Here is a 23,785-nt window from a genome sequence, read left to right on the forward strand (position 1 = left end):
AATAATTACAAAATAAAGAGTATGTTAGGTCTTCACAGGATTAACAGATTGAGCACTTTAGTTGTCACTGAGGTTAGTGTTGTTGCATTTCCATACTGGCATTATTATCCTCCTTTTCAAAGAGGCAAAATTTATTGTAGGAGTAGAGTTCCAGCTGGAAAGTAGAGAAATCAGAAAAATGCGGGGACTGGTTTCCACAGGTCCTATGGCTAGGCCATCTGCCAGGAGGCAGAATCTGGGAGTCTTTTCTCAGTTGAAGTTAACTTCTATATTTACCCAGAAAAGCAGTCATTTGTACAATACTGTTTAAGTTTAAATGCTCTGTTTTTCTTAAATATTCAGGGTAGACAAATCCTATGCCTGTAAGCTCTCAGGTCAGTCAACCACAATTCCGACATAAGGCCAGGTAGTGCTTGTAAGTGCCAGAGGTGGAGGTGGTTTTCACTCCTGCATTTTGGTGCTTTTGGAAGTCGTGAACAAAACATACTGGCTCAGCTCTGGCATTATTTCAGTGTCCCATATGCATATCTGCTGACTGCACAGCACTCCAGCTACCTGCTGCTCCTATTTTGCTTTCAAGGCATGCAATGTTCTCCTGTGCAGCTAATCACAAGGCAAAGGACTCGATTTCACTCTAACATTCAATATTTGCAAATCTTTTACATTATATAAAAGAGAAAACATGTCTAGACAAATTAAAAAAATAATAAGAATCTATCTGGTCCCATATCTCTTTTCTGACAATAGCCAGTAGCATGGTGTTTAGAGAAGCACTGGAAGAACTTGGATGATCTTTTCCCTGACATACTCCAGTCCCAGCTTCCAGTAATCAGTAGTCTCAGGACTTCCTGAGCTGGAGACTGCTTCCAGACCTTTGGGCTTAATAGCCTGTAATGGCTCTTTACTCTAGGAATGTGCTGGTCCTTCCCTGAACCCATTTATACTCTTGGTCTCCACAGCAGCCTACGTAATGAGCTCCACAATTTAATTACGGGCAGTGCAAAGTACTTTCTTCTGTCAGTTTCAAAAATTCTGTTTGATAATTTAATTGAAGTGTCATATTGTGAGGAACAGTGAGTAATCATCTGCCCCTCTGCACCTTCTGTGATTTTACGAATCTCTGTTCTGATACCCCTTCATTCATTCTTTTTGTCTTCTCTCACTTGGAAGCACTCTAGACCATTTAGGCTTTTGCTCATGCTGAAATTGGCCCATCTTTGTCAACATTTTCAAGCTAAGCTAAGTTATATTTTGAGGGGGTAGGATTGCCAGAACAAGAACAAATTTTCAAAATCTGTCCACACTAAAAGTTTATTCAGTGGTATCAGTGTACTTTGTTTTGATCTCTTTTTCCTTCACATTTTCAGCCTTTCATTTGCCTTAGGATCACTGTAAACACTAATCGTTCCACAGTACTCAGTCATCCAAAGATCTCTTTTCCTGAGTGCCAAATACTAATATGAAGTCCAAACTTTTAGGCTGTCCATACCTCAAGTTTTTTTGCCTCTACCAATCTGACATTTCAACTGCAATTTGTGTCATTCAGCATCATGAGATCTATCTGTGAACTTTCCATCAGCCTGTGCTCACCCCAAATGACCACAGAGAACAACAGCAATCTTGACCTCCTCGTTCTTTGCTCCCTGTCAGGCCACAGATGTGTGTGCTGAGCAGCACCGCTGCCACCATAGATCCACAGGTCCTCAGAGGTAACCTCCCACACCACTAAAAACTCTCGCATGATACATTTCAGCTGTTAGTTGAGCACACGAAGATCACCCCTCCCAGACCTACTTTCTGCCCCAGAAACCTTTTCCCCATCTTGGTGGGAGCTGTGTGTGTACTCCCTCAGCCATAAGGCAGCCTTGTGCCTCTGCCTGCAATTTCTGTGGGACTCACGAATCCTGGCTTCCCTAAGGGAAGCAACGCTGACTCTCCTCCACAACATCACATTCAACTGTACATTTATTAGTCCTACGTTTTATCAGCAGCCAAACCTATTTCTATCACAGATTGAAACTTACTGCTGGGTTATCACAGCAGTGCCCTGTAGGCCTTATGTGGTCATTCCATTGCCTTTTGGACTGGGCATGATTTAAGAAAAAGAGGTTGTAAAGCTCTCTTAGCTATTCATTGTTGGCATTCCTTCAAAATGCTTTACAAAATGAAATCCTATTGATTAGTTATTGGCCCTTTTGTCAATATATTCCTTAGCCTCTTACATAAGCCCCCATTTTCATTCAGGTCCATCCACATGAATAGGACACTCTCAGGCATCCTCAGCAGTAAACACTGATGTAAGAAATTAAATTAGTACTAAAGCAAAATGGACTCGTGAAATACCTGCTTCTGCTCATCACTGATTGCTTACTGCCCAGGGAAAAACAGAGATGTGGGTAGCTTCCCAACCATCCAGCTTCAGCTCCTCCAACAGAACATAGAATCAATGAATCAATTGAGTTGGAAGAAACCCTTTAAGGCCATCTAGTCCAACTCCCCTGAAATGAACAGGGGCATGCATAGCTACATCAGGGTGCTCAGACACCCATTCACCCTGGCTTTGAGTGTTTCCAGGGATGGGGCATCCACTGCCTCTCTAGACAATCTGTGCTGGTGCCTCTTCACTCTTATAATAAAAAACTTTTTCCTTATATCCAGTCTAAATACCCTCTCTTTTAGTTTGAAACCACTTTCCCTTCTCTATCAGAATAGACTCTGCTAAAGAGTCACCAACTTCTTGGTCTTCTTTTGCTCTTCAATCATTCTTAAGATTTCTTTCTGAATAGGATTAAATATCAGGGACACTTACAATAGAAGACAACTAGATTTTAGGACCAACTCTGCTAAAGAGTCTGTCCTCTTCTTTCTCATAGACCCTCTTTAGTTACTGAAAGGATCTTTCCTCTCTTGCTCTCAATCCCTTGCCACACAGTCCAGCAGCAAAAGCAGCAAAAAAAAAAATGGTATATCTCCATAAAATACTATGGCACTAAGCAGCTCTGAGCAGCTCCACTTCCAGCCTTAAGCCCAGCTCCCATCCACCCAACTGGAGGGCTCTTGTCCACAAGAGACTAACCTAGAGACAGTGAAATAAATTTCCACAAGAGACTGACCTAGAGAGAGTGAAATAAATTTCCATTAATTATCTAATCAAGGATTTCAGACAGCAAACCCAGTGCTGAGATGTAACTACTGTATGTCGACCCCCTAAGTAAGAGTGCTCAAATTATCAAATAAAACTCTATATTCAGCTATTACCAAAGAGGGGCATCTAGACTTTGTCAGCATTTTTGAATAAACTGGCAGATCAACTGGAGACACATGTAACACACAAGAATCCTGTGAATGGGAATAACAGGCAAAACAAAAGGTGAAAACGACCTCCAGAAATTTTGGTCAGGATAGGAAAGAGCCTCTGCCACACTGTGTCGTGTTTTCTGAGTAAAAACACATTCATTTCTGTATCATTAACAGGAAGGGATACATCTTTAAAAGGTACCCCTGGTCCACAAGTGGCAGGTTATTTTCTTGTCCCAAAAGAACAAAACAGATGATGCAACAGGCTGTGTGTTAAAAGAGGCATTCTTTCATTGTATTATTAATATGTTGGTAGTTTTTTTTAAATGCAGACATGGAAATTAACACTGCCCTGCAGTTATACTTGGAGCTCAGATTACTGTCAATACAGCACAAGTCAGAATAGTGCAAATGCCAGCCAAAGTTCTCCACCATATTAATTTTTCTATTCTCTGCTCAGTTTTGGTAGTAGGCATATATTAAGCATAATATTCTACCTTCTGAAAAGTAAATTATGGATTTGATTACATCTGGAATTATGTTAAATTCCTCAGTTCTTTTAATCTTGTCTTATATAGAGCCTGTCTTCTCAAAAGTCATTGAGAGTATACCATTTCTTATTAGTTCTTGCCAAAGGGGACCAATATCTTGGTCTGGATCTATAAATGACTTTGAAGTCTATATTGTCTTGAAATGGCTTTTTTCCTAAGCACTTTCATCAGCCAGGCCCTGGGTCCAGGTTCCCTGGAATTTCCCCCACACTCCTAACCTACAGCGAGGAAACTTAAGGTGCCTTGGATCCAGGCAGACAATTAAGCAGATACTCAAGAAAGAATGAAACCAAGTCATGTACAGTTCTCTCTGAGCTCAGATTTATATATATCACTGGGTTGTCACCAGTTTCTTGGTCTTCTTTTGCTCTTAAATCATTCTTTAGATTTCTTTCTGAATAGGATTAGATATCAAGGACACTTATAATAGAAGACAACTAGATTTTAGGATCAACAGAGTCCTTCCCAAGGTTTTGTTTAAACGTGTTTTCTGAAATATCTACAAATACCACCATTGCTATTACAGCAAAAACATGAAAGTCCTTGGAGGACTCCTTGTAGTAACATAAACGTCAACTTCAGTTTTTGTGAGGAGGAAAGGAAAAACAAGAGTGATACAGGTGGTGATCTAACAAAGATGATGAGTGCCCTTTATCTCCATAAGTTACCAAGAGACACTAACAACGGAGCCCAGGAAAGAAGAAAAAAATGCTTTCTTGAACTAAATTACTTTGCCTTATTTTTACTGCAGTCAAAAACAATTTGATTTAGGATGGAGTTTTTAGCCTTTAGCTTTCAAAGCTATAAATGCCAGGTCTGAGAAAGACCTTCCAGGTCATAAAAATGTATTATTTGTTACAGGCAAACTTATTACATATTTGCAGTCATAAAGCTAACAAGACCCATCTCAAATTAATCCCATTATTTCCTTTCTTATTCCTACTGAGAAGCTATGCCCGATCTCCTCTCCTGATTCAGTTTGTTTGTAATTTCCACCCTGTTTTCCATACAATCTTCCTTAAATTACTATTGCTTGAGTTTTCACATTTTATTCAAAGAATCAAAACCTAACCTACAAACTTCAGCTTTTATATTATACTTCTACAGAATAGAAGGCACCCATAAAGCTTGATCTAGAAATCATTAAGGTTTTGGATCAAAGCCCTTTGGGTGAGGTTATGTTAGGGTAAAGGCACATATACAAACCTGGAATATCACATTTTGAAGATTTTGGCATCAATGGAGCAATTGGGATAATAAAATTTAATCGCTGTCTTCCCAAGTAAACAGTAAGAAATGCTCTAGGGAACTCCAAGTATAAATGATTTCCAGCTGCATCATACAATGGCCATCAGAATTACAGAAGATTGATATGTTTTTATTTGAAAAAGCAAAGGAAGTCTGAGTGTGAAGTATTTTCATGAAAATGAATTTGATTCAGACAAAATCATAGTGTTCTCCAGGACTTGCTTTCTGTACTTCAAGTATAGATGCAAAATGATGAGCGAATTGAATGGATGTGATTATGGTATGATCATGTTATTTATTTTTCCTATAATATGTTAAAATCATACATACTTATTTCTGAAGGCAGTACAGATACCCTATGAGATCATTCTGCCAAACAGAAGAGAGTAAGATTGAAGGGTGCTTCTTGGTGATACCAAATAGTATTCATTTCATGTGAAAGATAATGAAGGAGTGAGGAGAACAACACAAGACAGGGAGGAATGGTACCAAATCCTCCGCAGTTTGGAATAGTACATTAAAAAAAGCAAAAGAGTTTTATTTTTCATCTTTTAATGTCAGTTCTGAAAACGTCTCTTGCCTCTCAGATGCTAGCACATTGCTTTAAAAATAAACTAATTTAAGGTAATCTCTCTATCAGACCAGGATCCTCTAAAAACATATGTTATTTACACAAGCCGAAATGTCATTATGACTCAAGAACTGTATGGGCTCGCACAAATTATGCAATAAAGTATTCCGATTTTCTCCTTTTCTACAAATCAAATGCATTTCTTGCAGTTTTGCACTAGAAACTACAGACAGGTCTTACAAATATGATTTTTTTATTCTACTTTCATGTTCCTGAATCATTGTGTCTTTTCCTTTTGCTTTTTTTTTTTTTTTTTTTTTTTTTTTGTAGGCTCTTCTCCTTGAGAAAGAAAATCTGAAATTCAGTTCTCTCTACCCTTCACTACATGCTACCCATTTACAACCATCCATTTAATAGATACAAGGGATTCATGGGCAAAAATTAAGATTATCGCTTTCTGAGTGTGTAGACAAAAACTGAAATAGGTAATAAAGATCCATACTCACTAGTCAAGTGGAAAAACGCATCAAGTTTCTCAGACAGCAGATTAAATAAAGGAATATTTTATGTGAGAGGAATTTTGTGACCAAATATTGATATAAGAATCAAATCATCTTCCAAGATAGACAAATGCCTAGGACTGAAAGAATAATCCAGAACAAAAGCAAGCTTTCAAACAATCTAGGATAGTGGTTTTTATAACAAAAGATTTTGAAAGCATTCAAGACATAAAAATAGTCTTTATTTTGAAAAGCAAGTTAGACTTCTGAATTCCAAACAATTTTTACAGAAAGGATATCTTTCCAGACAACCAAGCAGGGAAGGAAGTTCAGGCTTGCCTGAACCATTTGTGGGGACAAAAAAAAAAGGCCTACATTTACTTTTCATTAGAGTGACACTTGAGAAAGTCAGATAAAAAGACTATCACTCAAAAAGCATATTATATTTTCTCTTGAAGGAAGAAAGCCAGTGTCTGAGATATGAGAAAGCTTTTGGCCTCCACATTCCCTCTCCAGGATCGTATGAGAAAAAAAAAAAAGCCAAGAAAGTTTCAACAAGCACCTCTTTCTTCTCACCCCTCACAACCAAGACTGTACAGTTCAACACCAGAACTGCTATCCTTAGAAAACCTTTTGTTTTGAGCACCTGGAACAATGAGCCCCTAAATCCTGGCAGGACTGGCAGCTGTTGGACTGGACAAGTGCTACCATGCACTTGCACCGTTGTCCCACCACATTGTTCTTGACTTCCTTCCATTTCCTCTGGAATGGTGTGTACGCCTCAGCCTTAGTGTCATAGACACAGACATGTATCCACTGCTTCCAATTCCTGTGTTTGGGGCAAAATACAGCATAGAGTGGGGAAAAGATGATGTAAGTTTTAAAAAAAACAAAAACAACAAAAACAAAAAAAAAAAAAAAACACAGACAAAAAACAACAAGAAGAAGGGAAGTGAAGATCCCCCTGCAAGTCTGTGCAGCATCCTGCTCCTGCAGGGCCTCATCCAAAGTTCAACCAATTCAATTGAAAGGTTTTATCTATCATTAATAAATTGCAGGATGAAAGACTTGGAAACTAAGGGATAACTGTTCAGCTCTTTGAGTCTTCAGGCAGGCCAAAAACACTTTATTTTCAGTTTATGGGCTTCAGCCTAGGCAAGGAATAAAGGATCTGGGTAGCAAAAATGATCCATGATAAGTCACCACCTTTCTGAACATCCCACTCCCAATATTCAACTGGCAATTCCAAAGTGAGAAGAAAAAAGTCCACTTAATGTCACACAAAAATAAACTTCTAGAACTGGAGAAGTAGAAAATGGCTTGAGTCAGAGAGGAATTAACCTCAGGATACTCAGCATGTTTATATAACATTAATTCATACTCATTTAGCCCTGAATAAAACATGAGTTGCCTACCAAAAATACTTATGTTTCAAGCTCATTTGCGATAATCAACTTTGCAGTTGTGTGTAACCATTCACAAATCAATGTCTTCATACCGAACCTTAGCATTTTTGCCCAGAGGAGCATTTCACAGTGGATTAAGAAAACATACTCCGTGTCATGTAATGTTACAAATCTCACAGGAATTGTACTGAGGGCCTGCTGCCTTCAGCATGCCATAAACACTGAAAAGGGTGCCATGACAAAGGCCCAAGTACTGTCTGCCAGGAAGCTGGTGCAATCCCTCCTGATTCCGAGGGACAGCCATCACAGAGCCATGCCCAAGTCAAAGTCAGCTTTCAGTCTTCAATTAGGTAAGCTTTTGAGGTGATGCTGTGGCACAGAAGTACAGATGTTACACCAGCTAGAGAAATGCTCTTTGTCACTGAGAAGAAAGTGGAGGTCTCAGTACTGACTAGCAGCTCTGCTGGATTTAATTAACAAGATGCTTTAACTGGAGTCTTTTTATGTCTTGGAACCAATTTCAGAAATGTTCATTTTTCTCATTATCTGCCCTTTAAGCAGTTTCTCTTTTTTTCATCTAAATTCTGTTAAAATATACATATGGGGTTTTCCTTCCTCCCTGTTGACTCGCCAGTTGTATATAAGCAAACTAAGAGAGACAATACAAAGGACTGTCAAATGCACATTTCAAGCAAACAGCAGGAAGGAGAAGATTTATTTTCCTCTAATTTCTTTTTGGCTACTGAAGTACTGGTACTGCTTAGGATAGTGCATATACAGGAAGGAAAAGGCACAGTAAGTTGATGGTATTCCTCAGGGTCAGTCCGTGGAAACACGGTCAGGCTGGACCAGGCTCTGAGCACCATGATCTAGCTGTAGAGGTCCCTATTCATTGCAGAGGAGTTGGACTAGATGACTTTTAAGAGTCCCTTCCAACTCAAATGATTCCGTGATTCTATGTCTTAGCAGTTTTGTGACTGCAACACATCCACACCTGGGAGAGATCTGGACAGGGACCTCAGATGGGCTGTGTCATGCTACTTGATTTTTTTTTTTTTTTTTTTTTTTTTTTTTTTATTTTCTTACTCTGAATGATTTTGACAGTGCAAAGAGGACTTGTAATGGCACGCTCCTAGCTCGTGTATTAGCGCATAATTTGTTGGACTCATTTGGAGAGAAATGCTAATTTGAAATGAAATCACTAAATGAGACCACCATAGGATCAAAGGAAAATAATGCCTGTTTATGAAAGATAAAAGACTAGCTTCTGAGGCTTCCTTCTACCAGCAAGCATTAAGGCATGAAAATAACAGCAGAGGAGATTAGTATCCTTTACCATCAAATCAGCAGAGTAAGAAGAATCAAATGTACAAACATTGCACACTTTCACCCTGCAGTGTCTCACACTCAAGACAGAAATAACACTTGTAGCAATGAAAAGGTAGATCAAATCATCTGATTCAACCAGTCCATCTTTGACCTTATCTTTCTCCTCCTGCATGCTATAAACATACATGTCCCCTAAGATCTGCTCTGTGGGAATGCATCCTCATTCTACAACTGATCAGTCACCAAATTGCAGTGGTCTTAGCCACTTAGAAGCAACTCCTGCTAGATTAAAATCAGCAAGAGAAAGGGACTTGCTCATCTTTGCTTGGACCATCCCTCTCTTCAGACATAATGTTATTAGAAGAAAAAATATCTGACTCTTCTGAAATAACATGAAGTTGACCTTTTCTTGCAAGCTGAGTGTGACAGTAAGGTGCAGAAATAACATACCATATTTTTACCACTATCACGAAAGTGATTTATTTGGACAGTAACCATCCTAAAATACCCTGCATGCTTTTTGTAGCTGAAAGGTACAAGAGGTGCCAGGCCAGACTATCTTCTGCAAGTTTACTGTGCAACATATGAACTTGGAAGAGAAAAATCTGATCTTTTCTCAGTATGAAAAACTAAATTACTTTAGAAGACCTAATTAGACCAATACATGTTATAAATATGAATATATTTAAAGACAACCAATTATTATGGTTACTTTCCCAGTATTCAAAAATCACCAATTGTTATGCCAGTTTTGGTACTGTATCTATTCAAAAGATATTTTCTGAAAATGTGAAAAATAAAAGTAAATTCTTCCCCAAGTCCTACTTTGAATATCCCTCGACTAAAAAGAGTTTTCACAAAATAACGGAGAGCACAGGTGGGTGGAAAGCAAGATAAGACATTTTAAATACGGTCTTGCTGAAGAAGCATCATTGCCCCCCCTCCAGTGATGTTCCTGATGTAATACAGAAAAGCTCGATCAAAGTTGGGAACAAGCCACAGAGTTTTTGAGGTCAGTGGACAGATAGATAAGTTATAAAATATTAAGGACAGCATGCTTAGTTGCGTCTCCACCTAGGATTTAAATGTAATTTAGTATAGATTTCTGCCAATCTCAAGGTGAGCATAATAGGTCAGTACTACTGGTGACAGCAGAGGCAGCCACTGCTAACAGATCGGTGAGCTGTAGACCAGAACTGTGAAAAGCAGAAGCATGTTGCTGCGTGTAGAGTAAGTGTACTCACATCTACATCAGCAACTGGGAGAGAGAGGCCTTCCAGGGCTTTCAAATTTTGAAGTACCACCTAAGTGGCAAAAGTAATGTGACCACAGGAGACATCCTTGCCTTCTCCCTATCGCAGCAATTGTTATTGTGCCTCCACAGGCACTACCATAGCCCAACAGTAGTATTCAGGTTTTTAAGTCACGAGGAAGTACCAAAAGGTTAAGAAAAGTTCCTACAGAGAAAAATCCACTAGGGAGGCAATTAGAGCTACTCATTAGAATCCCAGCAATTACATGCAGATAACTTCCGTAAAGGAAATACCAAACCAAAGATTTTGGACAGGTGAAGTACTGGGCAGCATGAGAGAAACCAAAATAATCAAGCAGAAAAAAAAAAAATTGAAAGTGAAATACTAATACTAGTCAGCATTTCACATCAAATTTTATTGGAAATGTTCTATATCCCTGTTGCCTGAAATTATCTGGGAAGCCCACTTCTCCACACCACCTGCTGGGAAACCAGCAGCAATCATGTCAGGAATAAGAAACCAAATCCTCAATGGGCAAATATTGCACAGCTCTATGGACTTGAGTGAAGCAATGCTGCTTTGTATTCCACTTGGAGAAAAATACTTTAAGGACTTACATGAAAATAAAGAAAGTTTTCCAATTCCTGTTGCAGCGGGAAGCATATAAACAGACAACTTCTATAATGACAAGAGCTAATATAATACTATAACCAAAACCAAAAAAAAAAAAAAAAAAAAAAAAAAAAAATCACAGAATGATAAACACTTTGTTTACGTGAGAAAATTGCCCTGCTTCAACTTAAATGTTTGTTTACTGTAGTCTTACTAGTGCAAATCAGAACGTGGAAATGACCTTCTCTTAATAATACCTTATTGTGATTGAGATCAAATCTGTGCCCCATGGTCTGAAAGTAAATTTAATAACTGTTCATAGAGCCTACAAAGGATGCTGTGAGCTTGAAGAGCACTCACCCTGACAGGTAAATCAAGTGCAAACTTCCTACTCAGTAAAGCTTAAAGAAAAATGAAACAATAAATTACATGCAATAAAAACTGTGTAATCTACTGTGGAATTAATCCTAAACCACAGATTACCACAAGTCCTCCAGAGCATCCATATATTTTGTTATTCTGATTGCTTGTGTTTTTACAGCATCTATTTGCAAAGACAAGTACTGAAACCACAGCCCATCCATAATGCAGCAATGCCTGCCTCAATTTGCAGTAATTTTGGCTATAAAGGGGTCATGATTCAGATGCCACTGACATCACTTTAATAATGTTGACAATGCACTGTAATCAGAGCACGCAGGAGAGACAAGGATGAATACCTACGCAGTCTATTTGAGTGACTGCTCTTTTTGGTAGGCTTTTAAAACAACACTGCTGGTAGCAGCATTACAGTAAGTTTCGTTTTCTTGACAAGTCAGGATTCAACTTTCCAAAGTTGAGAAATGCTCCATTAACTGATGGAGACTGTAATTCCACTCGGGGGAGAGAGATAAACTTGAGCTTTATTCTTGTGGTCTATCATGTAACAGAAACCTTTTCTGGAGTTACAGAAGTACTACACACAGATGAGAGAGCATCGCTTCATCAATAAAATGTTTCAAAAGCTTTTCCAGAAGCAGCAGATGAAAAACAATGAGCAATTGAACCTTAAGAGGAACTATTTGTTCTGATTTACTGATTAATTTATAATGCCAAAATATACCGTTAACTAAATCAACGATCTATTTGCAACTTCATTTTAAACTCAGTAACAAAATCAACTTTACAGCACTATAACTTGCAAAATTTCATTTTTAGAGTGTTGATCACATTGCAGATTTTAAAACATGTTATAAAGCAGGAAGAAAGCCAGCATTATATAGACATGATCCAACGGAGATCTATGCCTCAGCAGCAGTCTGGTGTCACAGAGCTCTGGATTTCAGAATCAGATTTGGTCACAGCAGTTAATATTTTCATCAGCTGCTGGGGATTAAGATTTGTTTTGAGTTTTTTTTCTTTTCAAACAAAAATAAAAGGAATTTGCTATCATACCTCATTTGAATAACTGCATCCTAAACTTAGGGCAGTATCTTGACCTTCTATTCTACACAACACTTTATTCTGTGACCATATTAATTTTATTGTATCCGTTGTCACTGGCTTCATATTCAAACAATAAGGGAAAGAACTAACAATTACTTTCTGAAAAATACTTCGAAGGGAAATCTGTGAGGGAAGGGAAGAAATGGTTACCTGACATCACTACAAACATCATCTATCTCACTGACATCTGTCTCACTGACATTAACGTCTTCAAAGTCCACCTTTAAATGGACTTCCCACTGTGCTCATCATCCCTAATCGTATAGCTCACCAACCTCATCTCTCCCCATAAATTCATCTGACACGAGGCACTTGTAACAAACTAAACTAGAAACTTACAGAAGAAGCAGGTTGTCCAGAAACTAGGTCTGCCACAGCTGCTTTGAGCCTCTCCCTGCATTCCTCACATTTAGGAATTTCCCTCCGTGGCACTGAAGATAAAACAGCAAGCCTGGTGCTAGTCCACCCAGATGGAACATCTCCCCTCAGACACCTACACAGCCCTGTCTTCCCATAATTTTTAGGAGCTGCTTGACACAGAAGAGAATGCAGAGATGCTTGTCACCTTTGCTTCATCTCTGCATGTGATGTCCTACATTCAAGGAGCTCAAGGAACAGCAAGATTCAGGGAAGCAAAATGTGTTGGCTTTTTTTTTTTTTTTCCCAAGGTTGCATTACGAGGAGTCAGAAACACAGCTAAAGCCACTGCTGAATTCAAAGCCACCTCAGTGTTCTCATTTTACTATTTATAGATGACAAGATACCTGCATGATACATCACGTTCTAGGTTTAATCATCTGCACTACTTACTTGACATGCTGGCAAAAGACTAAAGGGACATTTATGTATATAGTTACTATTCAAATCATGTTTAATATTTACAATTGGAAATTTTTCTCAAGGTTATGACAGAAGTGAGCAAAGTTCAGACACAGGATAAATAGAAATAGTTGACATCCACATGGAAAGAGAGAGAGAGAGAGAGAGAGAGAGAGAATGTTTTTTAAACCAGATCACTGATTTCCCTAAGACATGGAATGATATGGTGGTTTGCAAGAGAAAGCATAGGAATATGCAATGTGAAAAACCATTGGCTGAGCCAGATTTGAACTAAGACAATAGGAAAATTGCCACTGACATTGAATGGATCAGTACTTTATCCCTCAACTTCAGTCAGTGGGTTAAAATGTAGTTTCACATACCATTAGTTATGCCTTTTTAATCATATCCTTCCATCCTTTTTCTTTTGTGCATTTCAGCTTTCAAAGTGTTGTTTGGGTATCAAGTATGTTATCTGTGCTTTATTGGTCTTTTGTAGTCAACATACTGTAATACTTTAAAAAAAGAAAAAAAGAAAAAAAAAGGAAAAGGAAAAGGAAAATAAAAAAGGGAGAGGAAAAAAAAAAGGAGAGGGAGAGAGGGAAAAAAAAGGGGGGGAAAAAAAAAGGGGGGGGAAATCAAGCCTGAACATTCAAAGGCTTAGAATTACTATATATTTAAATATACAATCACGTGTCTATCATACTAGGTGGCTATCAATATTGACCCACAGAGCAGAGAAAAAAAAAAAGAAACAGTGCAAAAAACTAAGCCATTTGGACATAATTCTTACATCTCATAATCCATGAGCATAAGGAATCCGAAAAATATTTTAGATGATCTCATTCATCCAGCAGGCTAATGCTTTCAATATTTGTACAGAGATTTATCTCATTTATCTTCAACTCTGAAGAAATAAGAAATTCATTCCTTCCCTTGGGAGGCCAACCCCCTGGGGACCAGTCCTCTGTGACAAACACCTAGCTGTTGGAAGCTGTTCTGGTACCACTAGCCTCAGCGCTGCCGCACCAATCTCTACATACATTGCTACAGAATTAGAGAGCAGAGCAAAGTTAAATGTCATCCATTTTTATAACTGTCCACCTCATTTAACATGGTATCTCTTAAAGCATTTCAATATTGTAGGTTTCTTTGTTATAAATGCTTAAACAGGAGACAAAATGCTACTCGATAAATAAAGGGCCTTTAAGTTTCCAACGCCATTTCCCCATGTTTCCATGGAAATAAGGACCTAACTCCTTAACCATGATGACATTAATGATCAGGTGCCTGCAGCCACAAAAGAAAGAAAGGGGACAGAAATTACCAGCTACTCCATGGTGTGTCGTTCTGGAGCACAATCTCCCCAGTTAAGGGTAGGAATTGACACCTATTTTCTATCCTCAAAGCTTCCACAGGAACAGAGCTCACAGTGTCAGAACAGAAACTGATTGCTGCTTTACTTTTAAAGCTGGCTTGCTACATTTACTAACTATAGAATTAAAACAAATAAAACAGTGCCATCATCTTCTGAAGGAGGAAGAAGAGGAGGAGGAGAAAGAAAGTGCAGATTCAATAAAAGCAACGCTATAAATGTGTTGCCATGCTCCAGCCCCCTTGCAATGTGTCCATACCTTGGTTTCACTGAGCTATGCCACCAATGGCTAAGTGCTGGGGAGTAGAAAGGACTGCCCTAAATAATTTGAGATTATCAGCATTACAGCATAAGTTGAAACTATAATAAAGGTTCTTCTGATCTAGGAAGGCATCCACTAATTGAAAGGACCCATTGGGTTAAAAACCATCTAAGCAGAGAATGAAAAGGAAACAGAAGGATGAAATGACTATCCAGGTTCACAGACTTGGCCATGGCCAAAATAAGAGAAACTGGGTTTCTCCAAAGATCTCATGGTGTTCCCCCAACAGCTGTACAGCACTGCCTCTGTGCTGAGACTCCCATCCTGGGCAATCTAAACTGCTGACAACTCCTTTTCTATTTTTTTTTTATCCTTTGATTCAAAATCTCCCAAATCTCCATTTGTCCTAATAGGAATATCGTCATTTTTCACTGAGCAAAGATAGAGCTCTTAAAAGGATTCACATGAAAAAAGTGAAAGTTGGTATGGCACCCATGGGGAAGGATACACCACCCATCACAAAGGTTGAGTGAACAGCCCTCATAGATGGGCCAGAGAGATCTTTCAAGGGTACCTTTCCAAGAATGGAAAAAAAAAAAAAAATACTACAGGACAAAGAGAAGTTGTAATGATTCTACATATGAATCTGGAAACTACTACCACTGTTCAGAACACGTATATCAATCATGTTCCAAGAGCTGAAATTCAGAGAACAAGACTAATTTTCAGAATAAGAAGCATTAAATATGAATAAAGTACTGCCTGCAACAAAAGTATTTTGGCAAAAAGTTCGGATGACTCACTATACAGTTGTGTTGTTTTCTTTATTTGAAATATGATCAAGTCAAAAAGCTTTAAGGAGGTCTCTCAGTCAATTTGATTTAGAATTGATCATCATGTAAGTGGTCAGCTTTAAGACTAGTCACGATGACACCAGCCTAACTATATCACATTGAAATAAGACTCTTCAAACACTTTGATGAAATGGAGGATTTCATGCATACAAGAAGAGCAGCTGATTTGTTTCACTTTAGACCGTACTAATCAAAGGCAGCCACGCTTTGCAAATTCAGACTCCAAAACTCAACTTTACAGAAAGACTAAGAATAGAAATAACTTCAAATTTTGGGTAAGTTCAATGAAAACAAAATACAAAATAAACATAATCTGCAAAATTGATTACAATAAGTATATGAATTTGGGTTGCAGTGACCATGAGATGGTGGAGTTCAAAATTTTGAGTGGAAGAAGCAAAGCAAAAAGTAGGATTGCTACCCTGGACTTCAGGAGAGCCAACTTTGATCTCTCCCGGGACCTACTTGGAGCAATCTCATGGGCTAGGATGTTAGAAAGTAAGGAGGCCTGTGAGAGCTGGTCAGCATTTAAACAGCTCTTCTTCCAAGCTCAGGATCAGTGCGTCCCTGTAAGCAAGAAATCAGGAAAGGGTGGCAGGAGACCTGTGTGGATGAGCAAGGAGCTCATGCACAAACTTAAAGGGAAGAAAATGGTCCATGACACGTGGAAAAAGGATCTGACCACTTGGGAAAAATAGAGAAATGTTGTCAGGGCCTGCGGGAGCACGATGAGGACGGCTAAAGTCTGCCTGGAATTGAATCTGGCAAAGGTGATAAAGGATAATAAAAAAGGCTTTTTTAAGAATGTTAACAGAAAAATGAAGACTAAGGAGAATGTGGCTCCCCTACTAAGTGGGGGGGCTGTTCTGGTAATGGGGGATTCTGAGAAGACAGAGATACTGAATGCCTTCTTTGCTTCTGTCTTCAGTGAAAAAGCTCTCCCTCAGGAATCTGAGACCCTGGAGGTTAGTGAGAGGCTCTGGGGAATGGAAGACTTCCCTTTAGTCAGGGAACAGGCGGTCTGAGAGTGCCTAGGCAACACCAATGTTCACAGATCCATGGGACCTGATGGGATGCACCCACAGGTGCTGAGGGAGCTGGCAGAGGTGATTGCTGAACAGCTCTCTATCATCTTTGAGAGGTCTTGGAGAATGGGGGGAGGCCTGAAGACTGGAGGATAGCCAATGTTACTCCGGTCTTCAAAAAGGGCAAGAAGGAAGATCCGGGCAATTACAGGCCAGTCAGCCTCACCTCTGTCCCTGGAAATGTGGTAGAACAGCTTGTGCTGGATACCAAATTGGAAGAAAAGGAGGTTATCAGGAGTAGTCAGCATGGGCTCACCAGGGGGAGGTCATGCTTGACCAACCTGGTAGCCTTCTACGATGTTGTCACTGGGTGGGTGGATGGGGGGAGAGCAGTGGATGTAGTTTACCTTGTTTTCAGCAAGGCATTTGATACTGTCTCCCACGACATCCTTATAACAAAGCTGAGGAAGCTTGGGTAGATGAGTGGACAGTGAGGTGGGTTGAGAACTGGCTGACTGGCAGAGCACAGAGGGTCGTCGTTGGTGGTGCAGAATCCAGTTGCAGACCTGTAACCAGCGGTGCTCCTCAGGGGTCGGTCTGGTCTTGTTCAAAATCTCATCAATGACCTTGATGAGGGGATAGTGGCCACCCTCAGCAAGTTTGTTGATGATATGAAGTTGGGAGGATTGGCCAACACACCTGAAGGCTGTGCTGCCATTCAGCAAGTCCTGGGAAGGCTGGAGAGCTGGGCAGTAAGAAACCAGATGAGGTTTAACAAAAGCAAGTGTAGAGTCTTGCATCTGGGGAGGAATAATTGCATGCACCAGTACAGGTTGAGGGATGACCTGCTGGAGAGGAGCTCTGCAGAGAAGGATCTGGGTGTCCTGGCGGACGACAGGTTGGCCATGAGCCAGCAGTGTGCCCTTGTGGCCAAAAAGATCAATGGCATTCTGGGGTGAATTAAAAAGAGCATGGCCAGCAGGTCGAGGGAGGTGATCCTCCCCCTCTACTCTGCCCTGGTAGGACCTCATCTGGAATACTGAGTCCAGCTTTGGGCTCCCCAGTACAAAAAAGACAGGGATCTCTTGGAAAAAGTCCAGCAGAGGGCCACAAAGATGGTGAAGGGCCTGGAACATCTCCCCTATGAAGAAAGGTTGAGTGAACTGGGTCTGTTCAGCCTTAAGAAGATTGAGAGGGGACCTGATCCAGTTCTGTACATATCAAAGGTGTGGGGAGCAAAGCAGCAAGGCCAGACTCTTTTCAGCAGTGTGTGGAGACAGGACAAGGAGAAACGACCAGAAACTGGAGCATAGGAAGTTCCGCACAAATGTGCTCAAGAACTCTTTAGGTGAGGGTGACAGAGCACTGGAACAGGCTGCCCAGGGAGGTCGTGGAGTCTCCTTCTCTGGAGACATTCAAATCTCACCTGGACACCTACTTGTGCAACCTGGCGTAGGGAGCCTGCTTTGGCAGGGGGGTTGGACTCGATCTCTGGAGGTCCCTTCCAACCCCTACAATTCTGAGATTCTGTGAATCATGGTGCTGTATTTACATGCCAATGTATTTTATGCTGAGATTGTCTTTAAAGCTAATATATCTGTAAATCAATTAAAATGTAACCACCTGAGTATAAAAATCAACTTATTTAGCTCTTGCCACATATACTATCTCAGCATCTCCTGTATATATTGATTTTTCTAATAATGCCATCATTAGATACACAATATTTTGACTTTTAGAAATGAAAATGGAAACAAGATTACGTTGATATGCCACTCAACTCCCTACAAAATAAACAAAAAACCAAAACAAACAAACAAACATGATCAAAAGCACTTAAGGACATCAAAGCGACAACCTCAAGCCATTACCTGGAGACCCACTTTTTCATTTCTATTACTGCTTACCAGTAACAGACCACTGTACTAACCTAGCAACTCAAAGAAACCTGATGGATAACATTTAAGTCTTCTAGAAGTTGTATTACAGTAAATAAGTGGAGAAGTTTCACTGAAGCAGGCAAGGCCAAGCACAGTGTGAAAAGAGATGGAAAGCAGGCGTAAGAGCAACCTTGCCTTTCTCAATCTTTAATTTCTCTCTCCCCCACAGTTCTCTTACGCATTAATTTTCGTAGTAGCTTGGGTCTTGATTCTGGTACAGATATCTCCAGAGACAGTTTTAAAACCACATGCAGGTAACAAAGAAATTTCTATCACGATTCACTCCAAAAAGCAAATAAAAGCAAAATGTGCAGTCTAAAATAGAGTTCAGTTTTGGGGGTAAAAATGGTAGAACTACAGTCCATTATGGTAATCAGAGAAAGCAATTACAGATCTTCAGGGGTAAAGTAATAAAAAAGATCAAATTGCTCGTGATATTCCTGTAAATTGTACCTACAAGGCAGAATCTGAGCTGTGTGAAAGTCAAACTTACAAGGCAGCAAAGACATATTTCAAGATAACTTCCTTTTATTTGCACCTAAACTGAAAATGGCTGACTGATCTTGAAAGGCATCGAATGAACGCCTCTCGAGAATTCTGTTTAAGCCTTCACTGCAGCATGTTATTCTATGTTGACTAGCTATGATTTGCTTTGGCACTGAAGAACATACAGACATCTAAGTACAATGCCACGACTGGCGTAACCCACCTGCCAAGAAGCCTGGAGTTGTGCTACACTCAGTACCAGCTGCTCATGACTCTGTATCACCCCACACCACGTGTACACTGCTCAAGTTGCATCTAGTGAACAATCTTGTTGAGGCAGAGAGATGCCAAGAACTGAAGCTAAGCAGCAAGGGAAGCAAGGCATAAGAATGGGATCTAAGGTGGGAATCAGGAACAAAGCTAAAAGAAGATAAGAAAATCAGAAACACTTCTCAAGGTTCAGTGTCCAGGACCACCAAGACATTCAGTGTTCTTCTATTCCTAGTTCATAAATGGAGACAGCACAGCATCCAGCATAAGACAGGGCTACTGCAAAGGCTGTCCATACCCAATTATGCTGCTATGAAAAACAGCAAGGAAATTAAAACCATGAGGCCATCAGCAATTTTGCCCTCATTGCTTGTCATGAGAAACAATAATGAGAAAAAATATTGCATGGCTTCTCTTTTGAACAGCAGTGGACATCCTGTGCACAGAGGGAAGCAGAAATTCTGTGGAAGCAGTGTGCAACTGTGTAATTAATGGCTGATTCGTAATACATATGCACAAGCATGTTGGAAAAGCAATGTCCTGGAACTTCCTAACTTGTGTTCTTGATTTTGCACTCCTACTAGAACTCTTTTTCTATAGGGCATGAACAAATATCCAGTCTGTAAACATAATCTAGGCTGTAATTCAGCACTGTACTCGCCAAGCCAAATTGCTGTACCCTGCTGAACCACTTCCCACAGGTGCAGCCATTGGGCTGGGCTATTGCATCCCAGAGAGGATGGCCACAGACTGGTGTAAAATTACTGGGTAGAGTGCCCAGACCCAGCACACATCTCCCTTCATGCTAAGTTGAAAGGTAATAAATGCAAGGTAAATGGTGAGTCTTGTAAAAATAGCCTTTAAAAGATCACAGCCAGCGCACAAAGACTAGCACACACAAGCAACTTACAGAAACACCAAAGATAGGAATCCAGAGGAATAGAAGTCAGTCACTAAGGGAAAAGGTTTCAACATCAAGCTGTCAAAGGACTGTTGGAGCATCAGCAAAGGAATGGGAAGAGTCTCAACAGTGTCTTCTTTTAAAGGACTTTATTGGGCTACAGCCATCTAACCCAGCTTATATCAAATAGTAGTTCAGGCAAATTCTCTCACTTTTTCCCATAACCCCTGCTTGCCAACAAAACATGTGATAATGAATAATTGGATTCTGACACTCTATTTTTTGCCTCTTGAAACACTACGTGGGCAGTTCAGAGGCTGTTGATATGCATTGTTTCTGCCTCTTGCAGAGATGCTTTGGGTTTAAATTATTCCACCTCAAATCCAACACAGTGAGTTGAGGACTCCAGGGACTGACTGTTCTGTATTCACTTCCAGAAGAAAGGAGGAAGGTCAGATTTTGCATTTGGATTACCTATTGAAAATCTTACCACAATCTTCCAGCCATTTGATATTAAGTGTTATTTAATAACAAGTGAGCAATGATTTGATTGTACAGCAAGTTTTGCAACTGCCTGTTCAGTGAATTCATGTGGAGGAGAAGGAGCAATAGAAAATAAGTACTGAGAAGCAGAATACTGTTATGTCCTCAGATTAGCTGCATCTGTTCCCACTCTCATCTGCTCATCTCTTTGACCATTCTTCCTCAGACAGTACTGTTCACTCTCATCTTGCATGACATTGCATCTTCAAACTAGGTCCTGGGCTACACCTGTATCATCAGTAATCACTCCCAGCATGCTGCTTCAACTGAGGTTAGCTAACTGCTCTCCTTTGAAGAAATCAAGTCATAGACCAGATTTAGGACAAATCCTAGGAACAAATAAGAGCAGAGCAAAAGCTTGGGGAAGGGGAACATGACAAGATCTTGGTAGGATTATCTCCTTACACAGATAGATCTGCTTTGGCATCAGGAAAATACAGGTGTCTGCCTATTCTTCCTCCACTTTGCTTCAAAGCCCATCTTAAATCCATGTATCGTGCTTCTAAAAGTAACCTGGTAAATTCAGGGTCAAAAGAAGATCCCAAAATTGGGCACACATTCAGGGTTCTAGGTGTATGGTGGGTCTGTTTCCTCCTGCAGCATACATTTTATGACAATCACCTTATTAGTTTAACACATATACATATTAACATATATCCACTCAAACTACCATTTAAATAGAGCTATTTGTTTTAAAGCAACTGCACACAGTTTGGTCAGAACGTATCTGATCAGTTTTTCCTTCATCTCCTAGAATGCAGTATGAAAGCTAAGAGCTTGCAGCTCTGTTGCCAAAACTAATCAATCGTCTCCTCATATTGTAATAACACATACAATGAGGGACAGATTAACAAATGACAGAATTTATTCAACAGGTGTGCCTCTGCACTGCAAATTAATTTAAACCAAGATTATCTGAAGAAAAACAGGTTTCCTACATCCTGGAAGCTGTAAATTCACACTGGGGCACCAATTCTGGCACAGAAGTTCAGATTGGTATCTCCTCAGCTTTTCCATGCAAATTGCTTCAGGTGTGATTCTTACACACAGCTCTGTTGAAGGCAGAAAAATCTTAGCACAGCTAGAAAATTTCCATCCCAGTTCTGTCTGCTAAACAATTTATGCCTTCATTCTTGAGATTTACTTCCCTTCAGCATTAATTCAAAGGGTTGCAGTTTACTGTTTTTGGGCTAGTGCCCTAAGTTATATTTATTTATACAGTCATTGCATCCCACTTACAATTCATGTTAACAGTTCAGTTCAATATGCAAGTGAATCTGGCAGTCATAAATGTTGTTGGAAATTATTTTCTAACATTTTATCTACTACCAGTGAGTGAGCTATGTTTCTTCTAGAGCAGAGCGAGTAATTTCATTCATTTTAAAATAAAAGGCCCTATTTTAAAGTAAGTGTTCTGAACAGTTTTCCGAAATGTTTAATAAATAAAAATATGCCCTTTTATTTAATGCAACCACCACAGTTCAGCAGTCAAGCCTGGACTTAGAATTCAGACTGAAGACAGAGGCAGGAGACAAGCATCATAGGAGCACAAAGTGAAGTCAGGGCACAGTCAGCAGGGAATGCAGAGTGCTAGAGGAAGATAGAAGCCCACACAGAGGCCATGTGGGGAACAGAGCAGAAATGAACACCTGGGAGCAGAGCTGGAGGTCGCCCTACCATAGGCTGCACCGTGGGCTCAGATCCCACCAGCGCCCAGAGAACAGCGTGACCTGCTGGCCCCAGCACATCTATGTCCTGGAGAGTCCCTGCTCCAGGGACACTCACAGGTTCATCCTGCATCTCCAGCACTCCGTCCAGCTCTACAGCAGGTGGTGGAGGGGCTGCCTGCTCTTCATCCATGTCAGTGCACAAGGTGACAGGGTTTCAAGAAAGTCAGAGCTTCAAAGTCATGTAAGTATTTAAGCTGTTAACTATGCCCACTTGGCAAAGCTCCGTTCATTTAGAAGGGACAGGAGAATGCATATACCGTGTGAATCTCCGGACTTGGATTTAATGTGTTTCATTTAATCTTGACCCTAATCAGATAAAGCTAAGTAACACCAGTAGAAATACTGGTGTCACAAATACTACTGTGAGTTTGCCTCAGAAGTTAAAATGCTACAATTTCCTTCCTCAGTACAATCTTACTTTGCCAAACAATTTGTCCCCTTCGCCATCTCTACTTCCTCTTTTCTTTGAAGCTTCCAGAAAATACATTAATGAAACAGAAGAAAGACCTCCTAATACAAAGTGTCTCCTACTGCATTTAGAAATGTAGATGAGCACAAGTATTTACAATGGCAGTGTGAAGGAGAGAGAAAATTAGAGCTACTTTGACATGTGACATCCATAACCTGTTGGAGTCCTAACTGGATCTCTTCAGCTGTTTTAAACATATGAAATTGGTTCCATACAGGTTGGGAAGAAGAAATGCAATGAAATTCTTACTGAAAGGACATGGAATAAAAGTCATGATTCTCCAACTGAACACGTGGAAGCCTAATGAATTTCTCACACACAGAAGTACCAAATGGAGATACCATGAAAGAGGTGCGAAGTGCCTTTTCTCAATTAAGGGTTTCTCAGCATATGGAGTATCCAATCTGTCAAGTTGATCTAAATCAAATGCTTTATTGACAATAAGCTCTTTGTTGTATGTGGTATTTTTTACATATCAAGTATGCTTTTTAAAGCATTATTTAGATTCCTTAAAGGTCTCTTTAGCAGTGTTTCATCAAAAACTTGAGCAACTTGAATATTCTTGCTATTTTTATTACCTTTCCATCACAGAAATGAGATTAGATTCTGTATTCCTTTTGCTTACTTCCTGCACAAATTTAAATCATTATCTTGTTCTCTTTTTAATTTCACACTAAGACCTATTTCTGCTGTGTTACTTATAGGAAAGTAGCCCAGTAAGGTCTTTATTCTCTTAACCTAATTATCATATGGGCCAAGAGTCAAAGCAGGGGAAACAGGGAGCTGAAGTATAAACAAGGTTGGAAAACGAGGAATGAGACAGAAAGGAAAAAAGAAAAAAGAGAAAAAAAAAAAAAAA

At 39.8% G+C, this 23,785-nt stretch overlaps 1 protein-coding gene across 5 annotated transcripts in view; it reads right to left on the reverse strand.

The window, feature by feature from the left end:
• Positions 1-23,785, reverse strand: part of DGKI (diacylglycerol kinase iota) — a 214,458-nt gene that overhangs the window by 139,178 nt on the left and 51,495 nt on the right. The window lies entirely within an intron of this gene.

The sequence above is a fragment of the Tympanuchus pallidicinctus genome, unplaced genomic scaffold (genome assembly GCF_026119805.1).
Source record: "Tympanuchus pallidicinctus isolate F22 unplaced genomic scaffold, pur_lepc_1.0 scaffold8, whole genome shotgun sequence".
In the NCBI taxonomy this organism is placed as follows: Eukaryota; Metazoa; Chordata; class Aves; order Galliformes; family Phasianidae; genus Tympanuchus; species Tympanuchus pallidicinctus.